Here is a 21,867-nt window from a genome sequence, read left to right as displayed (position 1 = left end):
ACGCACCTGCAAACTTCGCGTGCCAGCGTGACGTGTCGCGTTTGTGTTTTAAAAGCATTCATTTGATTCATTCACTATTCAATATATCGAACGGAAGTGCAACGGCAAGACTATACAGACTGACAAATTTTGAATATTTAAAGATACTAATCAACATTTATTTTTTACGAATTTACAATGAGTAACTGATTCTCAACAAAAACAAATAAAAAAGAATTATTATAGTTTATTTAATAAAATTATTTAATGGATTTAAGAAAATAAATAAAATACAAAGTATGTTATACAAACATATATGCACTTTATAAATGTACACTAAAAATCTTGCTAATTTGTCCATTATTCCTCGGCAAATTTAAAGATTTATTAAATGATCAAATTGGCGTTATCCTTCCAACTTTTAAATGTGATGAATTATCGGCAATATGACCTTTTCCAATTGTCTTGAGGACAAATCGTGGCAAAATTCGTGTCGCCAGTACTTATACATATGTCTTTCTCTCATTTGCGGTAAAGACGCTTCTTTCAATGAAGGTAAATGAATCTCGCACGTGCTCGACATGCTTAAATGACATGAAAGTGCAAGAACAATAGCTAATGTGTTTTTATTCTTAAAGAGAAAGAGATCTTTATAGTTTTCGCTATGAAAAAAAATATTGCATATTTATACAAATTTTTTACAAAAAATATTTCTTAATATATAATTGATTATATCTTTTCATAAAAGAAAAAATATAAAAATACAACACAAAATTAAAATATTTTGTAAAAATATTTTAATTTTAAGAAGAACGGTTATAAAAAACCGAGCGTTTCTTCATTTAAAAAGATTATCCTTGACCAAATATTGGGATAAACAAGGAGATAAATAATTATGACTTTTTCTCAGTTGATCATAAAACAAGAATTCTTATCACTATTTTTTATCCATTAGAATTTTCATCACACGCTGCATTATTTTATGCGTCGCGATTATGTTGCGAATTTGATAAATCGTGAGCCGTCAGGTAAATTGTTTTATTTCATTGCTATGATTCATCGAGGAACGCGCGATGAATCGCACACGCGTGCGATACACGTGTCAATGCGCACATATTCATAGATACTATTATGTAAACCAAGTTTATATATCGTTCTGTCTCGACGCAGTAAAATTTTTAATTAAAAATTACTCATCGTTTCACTGAAATATCTCGATTTATAGTTGAATGATATTATAATTATTAAAGTCGAGATATATACATGTAATTTTTATTTTAAAAAATTATTAGAGATATAAAATGATATCACACAAGATTTATCAGATTATCAGATCAAATTATCAAATTCATAAAATTTATTAATCCGATTAATATTAAATAATTATACATGTTACATTTGTTATATATTATATATATTATTATTTTAAAAAAAATTCCTCCATTCAAGCTTTCTTTCATCTGAAATGGAAGATAACTTTTCAAAATCGATGATTTCGAGTAATATATAGTAATTAACATTTTTATTCATTCTAATTGATTTTAATTCATTTCTTAAACCATATGTTTATGTTTATTATTCACTCTTTTTAAATTTATTAAGATCAAACGATTATAAAATCACGAATTATATAATCATCGCTGCTGTTTAAATTATATATTTTGAAAACAGAAATTTATTTTATCTTGTCATTTTATTAAAATTTTTTTACAATAAATACACGCTATGTATATATTTTTTTATGTATGTATAATTCGTACAGTTTTTAATATTTATTCTTTTAATTAAAATAATATCGGTAGTTTCCTCCATTAAAACATTTTTGCGCCTAAACTGAAAGAGCCGTTATTATACTAACGTTTTCGCGGTCGATGCGTGAATAATTAATGCAAAATTAAAATCGTGAATAATTCATGATTTTTATCTTGATAATGTTATATGTAGCTTATCCGAGTGGAGATCGATGACCTCGCTTATTCGCTATCTTGACTTCACATCGTAAAATTTTGGCAAACTTTAAATCATTGGCAAAATGGAGTTTTTTTTGCATATTTTTGTAGAAGAAATAATCGAAAACTGTTCTCTTCAAATAAATTATACAGTTTTATTCCTTCAAAGAGAGTAAATTATTTTTTATTTATTAAAACAGTTTTAGCAATCGATTTTCTACACTGATAAAAAAATCTGGTTACATTAATTAGAAATCTGGTAAACTCAAGTATGTCTGTTGGAAAATAGACGAATCAGAATTCCTTTAGGAATTACCAGATGATTATAATTAACTTTTTCCTGTTAAATTTATCAAATTTTCTCTTGTTAATAATACTAAATTTACTTAAAAAATGACATCACTGTGTTTATGTTTAGTTAATATAACAAGTAGTTTTATAGATCCAACTAAAAAATACTAACCAAATTTTTATAGTAAAATCAATTAAACGTTCTAGTTATAAAAAATCGAGTCTTATTGTGATAACTAGAAATTCTGCTTGGTTTAATCAAAATGCCTTTTATCAGATTGTATCACGTCTTGTTAATACAATCAAACGATTTTTCTCGGTGTATTTTTGAAGAAATTCAGAATATTTGACTTTGTTGTGCCTACGAATAAATTTCCATCTATGAATAAACGCGTAATATTCTCCTTGCTCTTTTTACATATCGTTTTGTAATATCGTGTTCTCTTCCTGGAGTTATTGCTTGGGCGGTGGCAGCGGTTGCTTTACAACCAACGATTCCCAACCGTTACACACCGTTAGAATAATGCGCGTTTATTATAAAGCTGCCGTTTGCGAAAAAGCAGAATTTTCTCCATACGTTGCATGCAATTGTATCTAATGTTTATAAAAAGAACTCTCAACTTCCTAAGTTTCTTAAATCGCTAGCATTAAATAAATTTTATACTCAACTCAACTTTAAATTTTTGCTAAAAAGAGATCCATTTTAAATTTATAAGAACATTGTCTGGGATTATAGACATATTTTATGTAGATTTTTTTATTTTGTTTATTTTGCCATAACGTGGAAAAAATAAAAATGAAATCTGAAATATATTAATATTCTTATCTGTTATAGATTATGCAAAACAGATTGTACAAACTGATATGTCGTCTCGATATGGGGAGTCCCGCTATAATTTGTTTTTGTGATATAATTATCGCAATGCTAATTACTACATAATTGTGCTTCTTCGAGAAAAAAAGTACGACATTTTTATTTTAGTTTTTATCTTTATTTCTGAACACTGCTCATTCACGTTGTCTCTTTAACAGCACTAATTGCAAATAACGTCCGGTCGCGCATGTCACGTAGATTCTCGCAAGTTTTATGTGTTAATTCCGGAAAGTATCTTTACACAAGCATATATTCGAAGGACAACGTCGATGATTCTCACGAATCGCAAGGTTGAAAACAAATATTCTATTTAAATCTATTTGAATCGGGACAAGGATACTAGATATAAGGAAGAGAATTGGAGTTAGAATTATGCGAAATTATTGAAGCTTCCCAAAGGACTGAAACTTACATATATACATTTTCATTCTTAAATTCTAAAAACAAAAATTTCTTATTTCTTCATTAAAATATAAACAAATTCGTATTTTTCCTTCACGATATATTCCGCAAGAATTCGTTATATTGGAACGAAAATTTAAAATTCAGAATATGCGAGATTCTCGTTTTAAATCGATCTACCACGTCACTTTGCTCTTACGTCCTGCTGCCTTATCCCTGCTATTGATTAGCACAAACGCGATTTCTCACTGTCCGACACATGCATCAAGGACGACATTGATATGCGCGTATAAAATCAGGATTTTATTGCCGCGTATAATAAAAATAAACGCGATGTATACCCTGCATGCGTCTGCGTGTTCCGTAGAAATAATTATTTTGCGGATAATGATGCCGCGTACTTGACTTTCGTTAACCGCAATGATTTCATTATCGTTCATTGGAAAATTCACAAACGTTGTTTTTTGCGATCCAGTTACAACGGCGATAATTGACTCGGTTAAATAATCGGCTCGTCGATGATTCACGACCTGCCAATGAGTCTTTTAGCGATATCTTGGCACGAGGTGTGCCGAGGACGTTGTTAAATTGTCATCGGGTGACGTACTTGGTACCGCACAAACCTGTGTTGTAACTGTTATTGACCGTGAATGATCTATAACAATTATTTATTATGATACCGAACAGATGGTACGTGTCAACAATGTTTTATAATGACATTTTCATCACGTTTAATCCAAGAGTGTATAATCTATCAAACGCACGAATGCATTTATATAGATAAATGATACATTTGTAAATTCAATTTTTTAAATATGTAACAAGTCGTGAGATTTTCCCATCCTTGAGATATCGATTGACTATTTTATTCTACATCTTAATTATTAAAACATTTTTCTGTTTTTAATTAAGATTATATGAATTGAATTCTTCTCATTATAAGAATTTTGCGTGAAGCTAATTTTCGATTGATAGAAGAATTCTTTTCCATAATCGCCATCGATTGGTATCACACGTACGACTTACTTTAACATCGCGCACGCATAGACATTTTGTGCTGTCAGTATATAATCGTTGTTATAACTCGCAGGACGATAGGGACGTACGTTTTTCTTCATTCACCTTTGATAATCACGCACGTTCGATCGGTAATTGTCATTTAATCACGGTGAATCACCGATTGATCGGTCACCGCTGGACGCCAATCGTTAAAAGCGAGGTCGCTGAATCCGCATGTCCTTCGTTTCGTGCAACGTACGATACGGTTCTTGATTTATGTCTGGCTCTCGTCAAATCGCTACGCGATTATTTCGGCTCGAAGGGGAATTCACAATTCCCGTTGTGTATTTTATTTATTCGTCGCGAAGCTGATTTTCTTCTTCTTCGCGAGAGGCTAAAAGTATAAAGTATGAAACTACAAAGTTAAAGATTGAAAGAGACGCCAGTTGCGAGAAAACCTGTCTATTGCATCTCGTGTATGCCCGAGCAGTATATTAGCTCGCACTTCTGCAAGCGTATATTTTCCGACGCGTGAAAAAAATGTAAAAAGGTGCTTTCGCGTATCTCGATGGCTCCCCGAGGATTCTCTTGTGCAACTGCGAGAGTGGTTTCGCGAACGATCCTTCTTCGCGCTGCATTATTTACGCGAAGTAAACCCATGTGCGTCTTCGGTATCGCGCTTTTCCTTCGCGAGCGCACAAGATACAGAAATATCGAGTAAGAAATGCCGTTAAAAGCGATTATTTAAATGCTCCTTCCGATATTGCTGTGTTGTTTCTATCAAAGGATACAGTATGCGAGTGAATTGTTGCTATAGCAACCGAGGATTCAGGTCGCACGATGTAGAGAAGAATGCGAGGAGAAAGAAGATGAAGAAGCGAAGGAGGAGAAGCCAACGTTTAGGCAGGTCCGGCCGACCTTGACTACTTGAATCCTAATTTTATCCCAAACCGAATCCGGTTTTCATGGCGGTGGCACATGGGAGATGGTATCGGGGTTGCAGCTGGCCCGTCTGAATGCTTGTTACCGTTCGTTTTTTCATTAATTACCGATACAATTAGCTTCTCAAATTCCTCCGAATCATAAAGATTAATATAAATTCGATCATCATTTTTTTCTTTAAAGAATCTCATAATGATTAATATATCATAATGAGAAATATAAATTCTGCAAGAGAGAAAGAGAGAAGATTTTTTTTGTTAAATCGATATAATAATTAACTGAGGTTCGCGGAAATGTAAATGTCATTAATCAATAACGAAAAGACAGAATATTATTTAATACAGATTTAAAACAAAAATTTTTTAACTTAATGAATTGTTTGAATTATCTCTATCTCCAATTAAAGAATATAATAGACACGCGGGGGTGTTAGAAACACCTTTGCGATGAAATATATCGGAATGGATAGATTTTCTGATGATTACGAAATAATAAAGACGCGTGGCAACTCTAATAATAGCGGTCCTGGCGCATCCTGCCGATGACGGCGAGTCTGTCTGCTTCTTTTGTCGCCTTCTCTTCCTCCTTCGCCTCCTCTCGTGCCTCCCTGACCCACAAATCGAGCAAGCGACAGAGTCCAAGCTCCCTTTTTTTCCGCGACAGACGCACACGCGATCCCATTATCCAGGAATAGCTGCGGGTTTTCTAATTTTGTAAATCGACCGTGGCGAGAGGAGGCGACACGAGGATCCCCATCGTGGCGATCTCGCTCTTAGAGACAGGCTCACGGTAAATGGTCTCGCAATGTACATCGTGCCGCAAACATTATACGACATTATGGCGCGGATCGTCGTGTAACATTATGATTATCTCGCAAGGAGCCCAAGGCCCGTCTCTTATCCTCTTCGCTTGCAGATGTAATTGTTCTTTCATTTGACGTGTACATCGCATCGCGATTCCCCGCTGTGTCTTGCTTTTTTTCCACTCGGATCTCTTCCACCTTATACGACTTCGTCGAGGGAGAGATCGATGAGAAAAAAAAACTATCGCTGATATCTCGAAAGTTATTCTTATTCCATCTCCTACTTTTGTGACTGAAGAAATTTTACATTAAAATTTACTTTGCATTAAAAATTAGAACTGTTACATTATTATTATATGAATGTATTCGGAGATCAATAGATGAGAATCAGGATAAAGACCACAAAAGTTTGAAAAAGATACGAAGAAGACATATAATTCAGTCATCTATTATTCACGTGGACGATAAATTTCATCTTTAAGTCTGAGGTCTGTTTTATTTGTTAAAGGAATAAATTTTCATACAAATGTATCGACTCGCGTCATCGATACAAATAGATCGCATCTTCGCGGGTGATAATCTCGATCTTTCCTACTTTGTGAAGAAAGAAGAGAAGAAGAATACGAGCACATGGCGGAGAGAAGAGGAATCTCTGAACTCCCTCGGCTGAGTTCGCGGAGCTTCTGCCGACGGCTACAGCTATTTTCAGCTGGCTCTTCTATCCTCTCCTCTTCCTCTCCCCTTTCTCCCCGCTGGGCGATTCCTTTCGTCGTGTTCCTTTTGCAACAGCAACGACGTCGTTGCAGCAGTCAAGCGGCAGCAACAGCAACGGCATTAGCCCCGGTATATACTGTGGCCAAAGACGACGGACGGGGCCGGAACGGGTTGCCGTTCAGGTTTTGCTGCAGGGGATCGTTAAGATAATCGCCGCTATCCTCATCCTAACTTAGTCTTAACCGTACGATATATCCATGTCTCGCTCATCAGCCCTGTCTCTTCCCTCCGCCCTTTCCTCTTCAATGTCCACCCTCTTTCGCCTCCCTTCTATACTTTCTTCTCCTTCTCTTTTCTTTTGCATTATCTATTCCGATGCATTCTTCTCATTCACGCTATGCTTCGTCCACGCAGACTACGTGTGCGTATAAGTTGTACATGCGGTTCGCGATCCGCGATTTTGATTTAGGGGGTGCGATAAAATTAGATGTATACTCGATTTTGCAACACGCGGAATTTATTCAGCAATTAACAGAGCGGCTTGGAAAATGATTACGATAATTGTGCCGCGTGCACAAGGCGACGTGCGATTTTATATCGGAAGGACGCGAACTCTCCGAGACTTTCATCGATGATAAAAGTAACCCCGACCATTAATCGTTGATGATTGTCTTTCAGATAGGTGCTTGCACGCAGTGACGACCGCCGTCAAGCGTACAATGTGTACAAAATAATGATTCCGAGTAGTATCGCCGACATTTTTTTCACTTATCTCTTCGTCATCTCTATGATTTTATCTCTATGACATTGATTATTGTCATTAAAAAAATCTGCATCAAGGATAGTTTCGACAATTTGAATAATTACACATCTTAGAAATCACGATTTTGATCCATCTTCAAGAAGATTGTTTCTTTAATTTTCTCCTAAATATTAGTCTAATTTATTATAACAGTAAAAGTAATAATTTAATTATGACATAATTATTAATTTTACTATAAATTTATAAAATTAGAATTAAAATTTCAAATTATTTACATTTCTTCGAATCATATAAGAAAAGATAACACATTTCAGACTACGACTATACTGAATGCCCTTAGCTTGACGGATCTATCTTCTTTACGATCCAAGAGTGCATCCAAGATATGCATATTTCAAAGCTAAAATATATATATGAGATGCGATTTTTGTCAATGACATCTCATTTCGCTCGTTTAATCTTAATCACCCGCTGACCCTAAAGGTTCTTCTTTCCTCGGGAAGTCGCGGGGAGCCGCAAGGACGCGGAGGTGCGATCGGTCGTCGTCGCCTGCCGCCGCCGGCCGGTCGTGCATGCTGGTGTATAATGCGTTACACAGGTATTACAGGTATTATCCGTATTACACGTATTACGAGTATTATACGGACGTACGTGCGACCTCGAAAGAACAGGCTTGGCATGACGGCTCCTTCTTTCTCCGATTCCCCCCTCGCGCATCTTCTCTCTCTTTGCGTCCGCATCTCCCCTCGGCTACACCGTCATCCTTCCCTGCGAGCACAACCTCACTTCATCCTCCTCCCCAACCGTTCTCCTCCATCGCGCGATTCCATCCTCTACTCTCCCTCTCATCTGTTCTCTCTCTCTCCTACCTTTTCTGTTATCTTTTTACCCCAAGAGCTGAGAGCGAGCGGGCGGTTTAACGTCCGCGACTTTTTCTCGCCTTTCTTCCCCTTTCTCTCTGCCCCGTCTTCTTCTCCTCCTTCTTTTCCTTCGCTCGGATCATCTCTCGTTTCTTCGGAGTTGCACTCCGGAGTACTTTGCGCGCGATGCATCTCTATGCAACCGCGCCAGAATTCAGGAAATTTTATAGCTCTTATCATCTTTATCTCAAATTGTTTCTTTATCGCAAATTGTGGAATCCAAAATGGACGTAACTCTTTTATATTTTATATTTTTTATTTGATTTTTATTTTTTATTCAATCGAATTCTAGATAAATTTATTGTAATGAAAAATGTTTCAATCTTTGAAAGATCTTTGTAAGATGCAATATTGCGATTTTTTCTTTCATTTGATATCTTAGAACTATTGTAGAAAAAGACTTAAAGTTTACTAAGATTTCGTGATTAAACGCGATAAATTTTAAGTTTTCTTTATAATTCTGATGCGCGATTGCAACGTTTTGCAATCAATCATGTATGTTTTATGTGTTTCTTAGAATATAAGATTCTCATAATTCCGATAACATCGAATACTTGAAACTACAACGTAGTAAATTTTGATTTCTGCATACGAGTATATCAATAATGATATGTATCAGACTATTACATCGTACCAATCTCCTTGCGCGCATGTGGTTTTCTTCTATTTCCTCAATAAAGGCTAATAATATAAATAAAACGTATGAATCAAATTTTATATAATCGTTATGTAAAGTCTCTCTTTCTCTCTTTCTCTCTCTTATATTTTTTTAATCAAACAATATTTTAGTAATTTATTTTTTTTATTAGCATTAGCATTTTACATTAAAATTAGTTGCTGTGAATTTTTTTACACTAAAGCTTGACTTTGATGCGTATATATTTTCTTATCTTAAATTATTTCAATTTATTTTTAATTCTGAAATCAATTAATAAATAATATATTTATTTAATAAAAAATTATCAAGTTTAATAGATATTTTTAATACTGGAAAACCTGATTTTTTTCTTTTGTTAAAAGAATTCGTCATTGACAGTTGATGTAATGGAAGTTAGACGGGCATAAATTTTAACAGAGCATATCTATGTGTAAATATAAAATATCCTTATAATGTAATAACCATTGAGTCTCATCTCACAAATAGGCCATGCGAATCGAATAAGACAGATATCATCGATTCTCACTCATGGAGAAAACGACCTCGGTATAATGTTCGACCTTTACGAACCGGTCCCCCGCGAGTATAGTACATTTGCATGCTGACACAGGTGTATACGTTATACACGATGGGCGGGATCCATGTTATAAGATTTCATACACATTAGATGCACACGCTAATAACAGGTTTTGCTGCGAATGACAGTTATTTGCGTATCCAATTTAGAGTTGCAATAACTTTTTCTAAAGATGAAAAATTTCGCAGGATTTAAATAATTGATTTATAATTAATATGCTAAATATTTTATAAACAAATATAATTAGTTACCGTTATTTGCATTAATCGGGTTGTATATAAATCGTGATCTCATTCATCAATATTACTTGCGACGATTTGCGAGATGATCGAGAGCGAATGGTGTAGATTCGCCTTTAATCTGCGCCAATGGGAGAGGAAGACAGGTTTTGTCGATCGCGAGGGGCGTTTCTCTGTCATGTATCTCGATGCAAACTCGTACCCGGTACGGCGGTCTGCTATCGGCTAGAGAATGATCTTGTTATATATTGCACGACCTTAGGGAAACTGGTTGACATGAATCGATTTGTATGCGTTGCTAGTTGCGGCGCGATGAATTACATTATATACAAAAAATCGGAAAAAAATTTAACAAAACAGATTAGTTGCATCGGCAGTGCTCATTAAATGAGCATAATTCATTAATTTTTTTTCGTCTATTTTATTTGTGAGAACTGTTTTATAAACATGAAGTTTGTCGAAAGGAATCTTAAGAGTCTTTTTAAATTAGGAATTATTATTCTTCCTCCTAAAGTCATAAAAGTGTTTGGATGAAAAGAAGATGACTAAAAAAAATGATCGAAACTGACCTTTATGCGTGCCATGAATGAGATAAAGTGCAAGCGCGCAATCGATGAATCCTCGATATGCTCATTCATACTCCACCAACTTTGTCAACTGGCGCGTTAATGAATTACAATGCGTGTGTCTGATCAAAGGCGTGCGCAGTTCGATTCCTATATACCTCTCCTTCAGATAATCAGGTATTTTACCTGATTCATCTGGTCCAATGAAGCTCCAATCGTTTGCATCGTTGAGGACATTCGATTTGCATTTGACAATCGTCGATGATGTAATCCACGTCATTTCCTTGCGCGATCACGAAATGTAAAGTGACCGCGAACTTGGCTAGCGTGTTTGCATTCAGGGTCACGTCGATTCAATGACGTAGCTAACAAGTGACCGATGTTATACATTGATCCTCTGAAAAAAAAATAAAGAAAATAATAAGAAAAAGAGAACAAGAAGGAAATTGAAGAGGAAAGAAATTTAATTTTATAAAAGATTAATTTTATCAATTAGCAACTGTTAGATACAGTGTTATAAAGTATTTACAATAAATTAATAATAATATGTTGTAGATATCACAGAATTTTGATCTTTACTTAGTTAAAAGTGTATAATTAACTGAGTAAAACTTTAAGTTTTCTCATGTAGCCTGTAATACAATCCAATGATTTTGTATTAATCAGGCACTCAAACAATATTTATATATGTTACAGTAATAATTAAATATAATTGAATTAATTAATGTATTTATAAGATCGTGTTTTATCTCGAAATATAATTAAATTTATTTTAATTAATATTCCTGATAGAGAAAGAGAAGAGATGTATTAAACTTTCACAATTAAAAGTCCTGAAAAAATATATTCGAAAACGAATTGTTTTTGAAATTGTTTGAGAAATATGATTCCTCAAATGGCTTTCACATTTAGAAGCATTGTATTTACGAGCAGAGTAATCTTACACTTTTTTAACACATCATTTGACTTTTTGACATAAGATATAAGAGAATACTGATTATTATTTTTGCCCATCTAAGATACATGTTCCTTATCTGCCTGCCAGTCTATCCTATGTATGTTTCCAGAGAGTCTTTTGAACGATTGGAAAATTTCTGCTGCGTATCGATGGTTCCTAGTAATATTCCACTGCTTGATGATCATAAGCCCTTTAGAAAATGTGCGTGTTACGTTACAATCACCCTCCCAAGTCAGACTTCTTTGACGGAGTCCCTCCACAACGAGTACTTACAAAAGATCCCTTTTATCTTTCGAGAGACAAACAAGAGTATCTATTAGGGTCAGATCAAATAACAGGCCTTGGAGTCCATTTGGATCGAAGGCAACAGCGCGCATGATAGGGTACAGAGATCGTCCGTGGTTAAATCACACTATAGGACTCTGTTTGTTAGAATAATTTGCAACACGCGATTCATGTAACGATTCCTCGTATAACTGCGGATTTAAAAGCTTTTTAGATCCAAAGATACAAAGATAAAATTCTTGTAACCGCAGAGCTTATCTCATCAATCCTATCTATACGTTTATAAATTAAAATTTTATTAATAATTAAATAATTTATATGTAAATGTGGATAAAAGAGAAGACGTTATTGGTTTCTCCTCATAAATTATTTGCTTCTTCCTTTTGCGCGTTTCTATAAAAATAACTGCGGAATACCAATGCTATATTAGGTAAATAATAGCAAATTCCATATTAATTTGCGACCTCGACAATAGCCAACAAGGTTGTTTATATTGCATCAAGTGTAGAGATACGTCTCTTTTGGTTATTTCGGATGAAGGTCCACGCTCTTCTGCGCATAAGTATCGTCGATTAACGCGAATGTATATTTGAATAGAGATGTTTAATTCATATTTATTTCTCTCGAGAACAAAGGGGGAAGTGACTCATATCATGCTCAAGGATTATCACTCTCTATGAGAGCTGATAATGCTTTCTTCCCATCTCGTATGGGCTCAGATATTTTTATAACACAAAGCACGTATAAATAATCTTTAAATTTTAAAATGTCTTTGGAAAGAATTGTGATTTATATTAATTTATTAATTGTTTTCTTGAATCGTTATCTAAATTATGTTTGATTTGTATAAACATAATTTTCGAAAGATTAAAGCTACATAATGTTACCGATATATCAATGTAATATTCAATATTTTTATGCAGATTTTTTAAGTATCGACTTGATTGCGATTTTGTGAAGATCAGTTCATATTTGAGATTCATATAAAAATATTTGAGCTATATATTTGATATGACATTGACGTTACATATAGTGGAGATAGATATGGATCTTAAAACAGTATTATTTTTACAAATAACTTCTTTTTAAACAAAAGCAATAATAATTCTATATTTTAATCAATGGAGTTTGATCGAATATAATAATCTTTAATATTAAAAGTATGGGCGCTTCTCGACATCGATAAGAACATGCTAGAGAAATGTCAGTATTCTTCCTGCTTAGTCTGAGTTTTCGCGATATTTATCGTATCCGATGCAATATTCCGAACGCGATGTCGCTTCGTGACTTTGTCAATAGGCGCGCACTGTTGACGATAAGCGGAATCCCAATCGTGAATAGAATCCATTGCAGCACTTTTTTGAATTTATAAATTCTAGAAATAGTTTCAACGCACGAATAAAAACTTGCATACCAGTTGTCTAAAGTTTTTCCTGGTAACGTAGCAAGGAACGCAGTCTCTCATATTTACATTGATTCATAGCTGTTTATCGTAAATCTTGAACGAGAGAAATAGGCATCATAATAATACTAATAACGCATCAAATCTATTCGAATAGAAAAATGAGATAAAATCAATTATTCTCTTAAAATTAATGTTTTATGACAGTTAATAAAGATTAATTCGCATTTACTTGGAACGGTTAATAAGATGCAATATTAACGAAGAGAGAGATCTCGATGATGAAAAGACCGTCTTGTTGTTTTTACACCTATTCTGAAATCAATCTCATACATAAATACATGCTGGCATATTGTGGAAAGCTTAGTCATTAGATTGCAATATGCATTAGCGTAAATGTGGAAAACGAGTTAAATACGCAGTAATATGATAATTATGAAATAAGCATCCGTTTGGCGCCGATATTAGTTAACGCTGCGAGAAGTATAATAAAAAATCAATCACATTAACAATATAAGCACCAATAAATTTTGCATATTACTGCACTCATATGCAATTATTTTATCTTTGTCCAAGACTTTGTTCAAGATTATGTACGCTATAATTATTAATGGATATATTTTGGCGAAAGTATATTATGCATATCTATTCGTACATCATGTTTTTTTTTCTAATTTTCCTTTTTTTTATATTTTAAATTTTTTGCTCATATTTTAAAATCATTTAGTACTATTCACAGTCTAAGTATGAAAAGGAGGCACTGCCGGTTTAGCTCAACCTTGAACACTGTCAATTAGGAGAGGCGCACTAATTACGTTCGCGCCGCGTAAGAAGTGCTTAGAGTGCGATTGATTAAAATATACGTTGCGAACGAAATTGGCGTTAATTCGAGTCTAAGAAAGTGTCAATATCGGAGATGCATACATATATCGGCTCCGACAGCTTCTTTACACGACCTCTTCTGTCGGAGAACAGCTGCGTAGAAGAAATAGTAAAATTTTTATCTATCTCTTTCTTTCCCGTTACTTTTGTGATAACTGTAAATTCGATCTTTGATCCGTCTCGATCGTAAATTTTATTTTTATCATTTTTTATCACTCAAACCTTTCGAGCTCTACCGAACTGCCTATCTAATTGTTATGAATATTTTAATCGGAAGATCATGGTGTTGAACAATCACATACGTCAAGTATGATACATGATGTAATTTGATATTAATCAGGGCTTCGAAACGATTTGTTAATTTTATTTTTACTTTATCGTTCGATTGAAATCGAAAACTACTTACAATTCTTTGCAATATACAAATTTATGTTGTTATTATAATAATAATTCTATCGTTATTTAATCATAAGTTTAAAGTTAGATGTAATAGAGAAGTCAGAATTGTTTAATGCTGATATAAAATCTAGACAAGACATTTTCATAATTATTTAAATATCTATTTGATAGGATCAAAAAATATTTTATTTGTTTCATAATTTTATTGGTTCAAATATGCATTTGCGTAAAACTTTTTAATTCACGTTTTTAATTAAGGAATAAAATTTAACCTGTGATTAAAATTAATTATTATTAATTCTATTTCTCTGACAATTTGATTTTGACATTTTCACGCGTCAACAAGAGACACGTGGCTTCATATTCAATCGCGAGTGATGCAAGTTGAAAGATCATTGCTCGATCAAGACAAGGACATGAAAGAGTATAGAAAATATAATCGTGTATCATAAGTATTCATTATGACCAATTTTTTTAATTTTTTCCTTTCGTAATGTTTATTTGAAAAGTTCAAGGCTTACGAGTCATCGTTGAAACTGCGTTTTGTTATTAGATCAATTAAGATGCGTAATTAATATCGTGAATTACATTGCACCAGACTATCCAGTAAACTGATGAATGAGTGGATTAACCGGTCGGAGATATCTAACTATAATATTTATAATATCTAAAATCTCCATGTTATTATTATATATATCATAAACAGTACATTTTCATCTAGTCGTTCAACGAGACGTTTAGTAAAACGAAATTTGTTTACTCTAAAGAAAATTATTTCGTACGTATCAATGTATCTCGAATATTTTAGGATATTGGGATAAAAATTCTACTATTAGATTTCGTATAAATAAAATTCACTATAGAACGTATTTATGTATGTATCTTCTCCATAAAAAATTGATTTCGATTTATATTAAACTTTGATCAATATTATCCATCACATGATCAATGATGTAGATGGTATTTCTCTCGATTACTCGCTCCCTCGATCAATCTACCATCTTCGAATTGTCACTTTTCTTTTGAACATTGCGAAGTATCCAATGTTGTTGACTTCGTCGCTGTTTCTACGACATAGGAAGTCTAGGAGCCCGTATTAGCAGTCCGGGTGCGAAGTGCAAAGTACAGTAGACGTCTTTCTCTCTCGACGATCTCAATGTCAGTAGTCAGCTCGAGCTTAGCGCTGCGCACAATCGGAAGAGGGAAGAGGAGAAAAAAAAAGAAATACCAGCAGGGGTTCGGCCATGTCGCGCCGACTTCTGCTCTTCGTGTACCCGACGCTACGTGACGTGACTACGCTACTGGGAATTAACGATGCCTTCGCTTAGCGCTGCGACGATAAATTCACCGGCGCGAATTTCCGTCTGGGTGTCCCTTTATCGTTGTCGCAGCCAGGTATGTATCGAATCGAAGCGTCCGCTCGAAGTCTGAACGACAGTAAGGTTCCTTAGAGAGAAGAGACACGCGAAGCGTCCATTTTTGGGAGATTAATCAATCTTAATTGATAACAAAAATTGATGATAAAAACGAGATTGTTTGTAAAATACAGATATGACAAACTGAATAAATAATTTTTGGTAGCGATAAGGCTGAAGATGTTTAAAATAAACGTCTTTAATGAACGCGACGAGAAGACTGTAAAATTAGCTCTATAGAATTAGATTTTATAAAATTCCTCAATCCTTCTGAAAATTATTTTGCATTTTTCCGCAACAACCAGGCTCGCTTACAGGTCGTTTCTCGTAGAGCCGGCCAACGGAAGTAGCGTCTGTGCGGCGAGACGGATGCCCGAAAGAAAGTTCTCGAAGTCAATTCCGTAATAGTCGGCGTAGCATTGAATTCAATTGAATAATGGTCGGCCGGACCGGTGGGAAGGGAGACGGGGAGCGAAAGGCAGCCGCCCCGATCATTATCCATCATTCGGCTGATTATCGTGATATTCGCGCAGCGTTCTCGCCTTTATCACCGCGTTACTCAATGCATCGTCGACGCCGAGAGTGCCGAGGGAGTGACATGGGCGAGAAATAAGTTTCGAGATTAACGTTCGCGAGGAGGATCATCCCTTGGATGCTGCGCGACCTGCTCTTTCTTTCCTTTCTCCTTCTTTTCTTATTTTCTTTTTTTTTTTGCAATATTCGTGCCTCTTCTGTGGGTGAATGATCGTGTTTGGCTCGCTCGGTGGACGAAAAATGGCCATCAGTGTTCGCCTAAATCGCGCCATTATCCCATCGGCGATCTCATCGCCGTCGTTGCAAAATGGCCCGGTAAAATTTACGGCCTTCTTCTTATAAGAATTCATGATTGAAGAAATAATATTAACGGCAAGCTACTTTACTCGTATCGCGCCGAAGATAAGTCACGGCGCCGTAGTGTCATTTCATCTGGCGGGACGACGAATGTACAATATGCAATGTTTTCTCGGAACAAAGTTGTCAAAGTGCAATTTATTATCGCATTGTTATCGATATGAATAATAAAATCATGTACCGTGATGCGAATTTTAACAAAGTATTCTCATCTGAGATGAACGATCTTAATCTGCTCTCGGATAAGAAACTATTTTCGAAAAATTAACGCAAAAAAATATAATACGTATGTATGAAGCTGGAATAAGGATACAAAAACTTTGTTTCGAGAAAAATGCATTTAAAGTTCTTATCTTGCAGAATATTGTATTTTTATGTACATTCTATTTAAGATAAAAGAATGCATTCTGCTTTTAATGCATTTTTAAAACGCATGAGAACAGGACTTTTACGTATGTCTAATATTGCGAATTTTTGAACCAGACCTCTTGAACAAAGTTTAAAGTGTCGACTCGGCAACGCCATCAATCGCGATCTTTTCCGATCGAATCCAGGCCATCGATGTCACGTTGCCCGCGCGTCTATACTTAGATCGCGATCAAAACAACGGCCAAGAAACCACCCCGGAAAACTGCGAGGATCGGCTCCGCTCGGACACGCAGCCGCGTATAACATATGCGAGCCGAGCGCGTGCGGGAACGCGTGATCCATGAGAAGATCCGAGAGAAAGAATCCCGCCGGCGAGTTCACGAGGAATCGGCGGCGATCGGCCAAGCCGAGGGATTTAATGGAGCGTGGTGCGATCTTTAACGGTAGATTCGTGTCTCTTCGAAATTGCCATTCCTCAACGAAGCGATATTTGGATAAGACTTATCAGATCTAATCGAGGCTAAATACATATCGGTATCGACTTCGGGCCCGAGGTTTTCTACCAGTCAGATTGTATATGATTCTAGGATAGTGCGATTGCTAGAGTTAACTTAAACAGAAAGAGAAAGACGTCACGTTGACGTTTCTCACGTGTGGGCACTAATCAGCGGCGTCACCTTTGGTATATGTGGGAGACTCTTTCAGACGAATTAACATTTGCGTGATAAAATATATAAACGTGCGGCAGGCAGCTACACGTGATACGTAAGCTGTTTAACGAGTATCGAGAATTGTCGGACGCACGCGTGGATTTGTATGAAATGAAAGAGAAAGGTTCCATCTATCAAAATGTAGCCACGCAACTTCGCTACTCATCGATCAGTACTCAAAATGCTATTTTCTCTCTCGAATCCCGATTCGCGTTGTGAAAAAGGAGACTCACTCACCTAATTTAAGAATGACATTTTCATCATTGATGGAACGGGAAAGGATAACGAGGTGAGCTGATTTTAGCGGCGATATAGGAACGCGAAGAAGGAAGCATCATCAGGAATTCGAAGGCAGTTTACATCGAATGCGCAAAAATCGCAGAAGAATGTCGATCGTAGAAAGAGAAAGAGATAGAGGAGGACGCGAAACAAGTCTAGCGTGTCTATCGTGATGGAATCGATGGCGGTCGTCGAGCTAAATACACAAGACCCAATGGAAAAAAAGGGAGAGACGAGAGTAGAAATAACGAGGCGCACATCAGGATTAACGGATGGTGCTAGGTGGAAACCTGGCGCCAGCCATTAAATTAGATCCCGACGACGTGCCACATCGTGTTTCCCTTCCTTATCCTCCTCTCTTCATTTTCCATTCCTTCCTCTCGTTCGGCGATCGCTTTCCTCCTCGAGCTCTCCTGTTTTGCTATTCGTCGTGATTCGCTCGGTGCTCGGAAAGATATAAGACTTCGAATATGAATGATTCAGGTTTTGCCGATTGTTAGCAAAGATACCAGCGCTTGATATTTTACTCTCGAGTCGTTATTTAACGCAATGCGTGTCACGCATGGAAATCCGCTTCGAAAGTTCACTTGTTTGAAAATTTCATGCTCACGTACTTGGCACTTTTTAATTTGATCCGTAGAGAAGAATATGTAGAGAAGGATACCCGGGGATTGGAACTTTAATATTATTCAGATACGCGCTTGTCTCCCTGAAAAAGAAAACCCTAATGTTACACATATAATTCAGCCGTGCGATCATAAAACACAATTAGCTCGACGAAGCGAATTCGTTCTAAAAATACGTCGGAGAAACTCGTTGATTCGAAACCGGTGACTTAGGAGGATAGTAAAAGAGACAGAGAGAGGAACAGCGGAACGGGTGGACGGGAAAGATACGGGAGGACAGAAGGGTGGAAAAGAGAAGAAGAGAGTCGCAGGACACGCGATGGAGAGCAGGTTTAGCTTCTCCTCGCAACCATATCGACGCGAATCCCCGTATACGGCCGCGGTGTGTTCAGAGGAAGGAAAGATGAGAAAGGAGGAGATCGAAGAGAAAAGGATGAGGCGCAGAAGAAGATGGTGCAGTCGTGTGCACGTTGATGCAGCGGTGAGCGAGGGGAGGAGAAGAGGAGATGGGGGGAAGAAGGGCCGCGCGATAGAAGAAGGTGGATTGAACGAGAAGAAAAAGAGTCACCCTCCACCCGAAGGCGCCCGAAGGCGATGCGACGACCGGTCGCCAAGGGACGCAGCGGCGGCGAAGACTCCGCGACCTTCGAGGTTTTGCTGGCGTTCGCCAAGTTCGCCGACCTGTTCCTGCGGCCTGTCGTCGTCGTCGTTAAACGATTCAATAGCTCTACGTTATAATCACGACGTTATAATCGATTTTGCAATGAACGACCGCGTAACCACACACGTCAGTCAAACTCGATCTGTATAGGTTTCCTCCAGCTTTCAAGGTCAAGTGGAAGATCCAGTGTAATCTGCGAAACAGAATTAGTTAGCCTGATGATAAATACTTTTATGATATCGATCTTATTTCTTCATTATATTTCTAATTGAAGTTTCCAAAATGTCGTGCAGTAAAATATCTCGCTCCTTCAGAACGACATTCTCAGACAGGAAACCAAGTCCGTCCAAACTTACCGTCATTTTTGGCGAGAAAATACCATGCGCAACTTTGCAAAAATCCACAAGTTGAAGTCGCAAAAAGCGACTGGACCAGCGGTAATCGGGTTTGTTTTGCGAAGCGTTCGCTAAAAGATTCGCGACAGTGGAATGCTATTTTATTATCGGGTATCTCGCGCTTGCAAGTCATCCTTCTCTCCACTCGCGGTTTGTCGCTGCACCCTTCAAAGGCGTTCCGCTTTGTTTGCGCGTTCGTTACGCTTCGCAAAACCTTGACCTTCACCTCGCTGGTCCCCGACGTTATCCTCTCTAGCCACTTTCGTGGGCTCTACGCCATATTTCTCGCGCTCGACCCTCTTCGTATACGGTTTCGTCTTCTCGTCCTCCTCGTCTCTTCTTGTTTTTTCTTTCCTCGACGCGAAGTCCACGATTCTCTCGTAGATTCGCCTCGGCTCATCGGTGGAGCCGTTGTTAACGACTTTTCGGGCCCGTAGGCCCTACCGACGAAAACCAACCAACGAACTTTTAAGCCGGTAATAACTTTTGCTGTCCGATAGCCAGTGATATAGTGGCCGGGGTCCCGCGAGCGTTCTTGTCTTCTCTCGAAAAAATACGATGTTGCTAGCGTAGGAGAGGATACCCCGAGATTTTTGCTATGTAGATTAAATTTCTGTTCCCTCCCTGCCTCTGGCAAAGAATGAGCACATCGTAGAGCGCGAATCGAAAATGAAGGATAAAATTTTCGTCGGGAAAGAATCGTTTATCGTTAATGCATTGGAGGGCTAAATATTGCATTTCTACGCGAATGCGAACGCATTACGCGGCATTATACATTATCATTTTTCGCGGAAGATACATTGGCTCGATTGGATAGTCGCTCCCGGGATGTTAAGTCTCTCGTCTGTCGCGGCCGCCGCGTCGGAATCGCATTCACGCTAATTTACGTGACAATTCTCGTCTGCTTCCATTAGTCCACATTTCCACGAAGCGCAACGTAGCGCGCGCGCGTAATAATATTTCCTTGAAGTAGCGTACACATGCCGACGACGACGACGACGATGTTGAGGAGGAGCAGTAACAAGTACAAGGCTACGTTTCTTTTGCCGCATCCTATTACCCGTTTCTTTCCAAGTTTCCACGGCGAAGCGTCCGCCGCCGATACACGGTCCAGCGCTTTGCGATATAAATAGATCGCAGGTGGATGATGGCGGTTGAGGCCGAGGAGGGTAAAGAGGATAAGAAAAGGAGGATGAGATGGTGGCGATGCTGGAAGAACAAGGAGAGGATCACCTCGCGTAATGATGCCTCGATGGAGCGCACGATGAAAACGAAGAGAGAGAGAAAGAGAGCGCACGCCTTGAATGCGTGCATCCGCAGAAACATGCGTAATGCGCGCGCGATGTAGATTGCAGGGGAGCGAGCACTCCACTTGATTCGAGTGAGCGTGACTATCCGAGCACCCTCCTTTGTCCTTGCCATTATTAAGCGAAAGGGAAAGGGACGTCTTTATGGACAATGTTGGGTGGACGAGGAAGGAGGAGGCAGAGTCGTTGCGCGGACCACCTTCTGGAGACACCACCTTTGTATGTCTCGTTAACGTCTTGTGTCTTGCGTGTCATGCGTGTTGTCCAGCGAGAAGAATGCATCACGATTGTTAACGATGGATTCTTGATTTTGAGACTACATAAGGTTTGACTTCATCTAAAGGAAATTTGATAATTATTTATTTAGACATTTTTTATCTTTTTTTTAAATATGAGATTTTAAGTCTTTAGATATAAATGTATTTCTTTTGTTATCTTATTTTTTCTACCGTATATTTAAGGATGTTTTGTACCTATTTTTTAAATATTGAGAATTTAATGAAAATTGTACAGAATATCCACGTCGATTCAAATGACAAAAACACATGGAAATAATATTCAGAATTTGTTTAAAATTTGCAAAAGTTTAGATACAGAGGAAATATTTGGTCAA

At 37.0% G+C, this 21,867-nt stretch overlaps 1 protein-coding gene and 1 long non-coding RNA gene across 2 annotated transcripts in view; one reads left to right on the top strand and one right to left on the bottom strand.

Annotated features, from left to right (window-relative positions):
- The window catches only part of LOC105248022 (serine/threonine-protein kinase S6KL), a 46,206-nt gene that overhangs the window by 13,272 nt on the left and 11,067 nt on the right, over positions 1-21,867 (top strand). The gene's annotated exons all lie outside the window — the stretch shown is intronic.
- Positions 9,666-12,019, bottom strand: LOC105248021. Its single transcript, XR_888941.3, has 5 exons — positions 11,907-12,019; positions 11,620-11,823; positions 10,679-11,072; positions 10,122-10,334; positions 9,666-10,036 (listed from the first exon to the last, which is right to left on the bottom strand). It is a non-coding gene; the product is annotated as an uncharacterized LOC105248021 (long non-coding RNA).

This window comes from Camponotus floridanus, unplaced genomic scaffold, assembly GCF_003227725.1.
Source record: "Camponotus floridanus strain SB8 unplaced genomic scaffold, Cflo_v7.5 scaffold39, whole genome shotgun sequence".
Taxonomy (NCBI): domain Eukaryota; kingdom Metazoa; phylum Arthropoda; class Insecta; order Hymenoptera; family Formicidae; genus Camponotus; species Camponotus floridanus.
Note: the sequence above shows the minus strand (reverse complement) of the source record. Positions and strands in the feature narration are given on the sequence as shown.